Here is a 2,089-nt window from a genome sequence, read left to right as displayed (position 1 = left end):
CACACCGCGCACACAGACACACACTCTCCCCCCCCCACCGCGCACACACACACACACACACACACACACACACACACACAAACTCACACACACACATCTCATAGACTTCATTTGTTTTTCTGTCATGTTAATTATATCTTTTATAGCTGAGCTCTAGCTCTAAACACACCATCACAGACTTGTGCAAAACTTTAAATGCAAAAATGATTTAATTGATTTATAAGACTTTTTAACTAGTAAGGACCAGTAAACACTTTCACACTAGTATGATAATTTCACTATATAAGTGAGGACATGTGGTTCTCACAAGTATAGTTAAACCCCCACACACACACACACACACACACACACACACACACACACACTCTATTTATACTTCTGTTATTTCGGTTGACTGGCTTATTTTGCACTGTTTTCAGTTTTTGGTGATTTCACACATTCACCAGAAGCACCAGGGGTTTGTTTCCCGTACAGCGATGCAACTCACTGCTTAACCACCGTTGTAGAAACTAACTAGTCACAACTGTTTCCCGCATTGGTTCAACATTACAGGCCTGTCGTTAGTGACATGACACGCAGGCGCTGGAGTAATCACTTCTTATAATTAATCAATTGCTAACACACTATATCTGATTAATTTCTCCTAATAACGGAACATAATAGCAGCACTTTTCACTATTCTATGCACAGTAGCACATTATACACTGTGTGTTTCATATGTGTTTCACATGTGTTTCACATATTTCATATGTGATTTTAACATGTGAAGTTCATGTGCTTTTTCTGTAATTTGTGACCCTGGAGCACAAAACCAGGCATAAGTAGCAATAGCCAACAATACATTGTATGGGTCACAATTATAGATTTCTCTTTTATGCCAAAAATCATTAGGATATTAAGTAAAGATCATGTTCCATGAAGATAAGGGCATTTGAACTTTTCTTTTCTACTGCTTTTCATCTATGATAAGATCTCTTTAAGGTAGTGGAATGAAAATGAACTATTCTTAGAATTCGGCTGAATGTCACTGTGTCTGCGCCCCTCTATTTATGTCATATGCTGTAATAGACATTGCCTTGCAAAACGATTCCTGATTCTCAAAAGGAGGTTTGCGTGACAGTGATTTGAGGTGATCTCAGTAGTGTTCTCTAGTCTGTGTGTCATCATGAGTTTGATTCTCTCAAAAAGGGAGAACATGTGTTTGACTAAGGTTTGTAAAGGTTGTGTAAAGCACAACTTTAAAGATGATTTTCTCAATATTTAGATTTTTTTGCACCCTCAGATTCCAGATTTTCAAATAGTTGTATCTCGGCCAAATATTGTCCTATCCTAACAAACCATACATCAATGGAAAGCTTATTTATTCAGCTTTCAGATGATGCATAAATCTCAATTTCCAAAAATGACCCTTATGACTGGTTTTGTGCTCCAGGGTCACATGATTGTTTAGTGTACAGTAATTATACTCTATTGTTGTGTGTTCATATTCAGTTCAAACTTGAGGGCATTTGAACTTTTCTTTTCTACTGCTTTTCATCTATGATAAGATCTCTTTAAGGTAGTGGAATGAAAATGAACTATTCTTAGAATTCGGCTGAATGTCACTGTGTCTGCGCCCCTCTATTTATGTCATATGCTGTAATAGACATTGCCTTGCAAAACGATTCCTGATTCTCAAAAGGAGGTTTGCGTGACAGTGATTTGAGGTGATCTCAGTAGTGTTCTCTAGTCTGTGTGTCATCATGAGTTTGATTCTCTCAAAAAGGGAGAACATGTGTTTGACTAAGGTTTGTAAAGGTTGTGTAAAGCTGGTGTGTAGTTTTGAAGATGTGTTTATAGTTGTGAGAAAATTGTGAATTGTTGCATGAATTGTATGTTTGCAATCGTATACTGTAATTTACTGCTAATGCTATATATTACGGTATTGTGCCAAACAGCAGATCTTTGTAAGTCCACATGCATGTCATACTAATGAGAAACTCTGCTTCAAACCGCAGACTGAGAGCTGCAGTTCCAACCACACAACATTGCAATGCTGTTTGCAAATTGTTTAACTATTTTAGTAATGAGGAACTTGCAACCATAGATA

This window comes from Sinocyclocheilus rhinocerous, unplaced genomic scaffold (genome assembly GCF_001515625.1).
Source record: "Sinocyclocheilus rhinocerous isolate Xijiao unplaced genomic scaffold, SAMN03320098_v1.1 scaffold2780, whole genome shotgun sequence".
In the NCBI taxonomy this organism is placed as follows: Eukaryota; Metazoa; Chordata; class Actinopteri; order Cypriniformes; family Cyprinidae; genus Sinocyclocheilus; species Sinocyclocheilus rhinocerous.
This window is presented reverse-complemented; position numbering follows the sequence as displayed.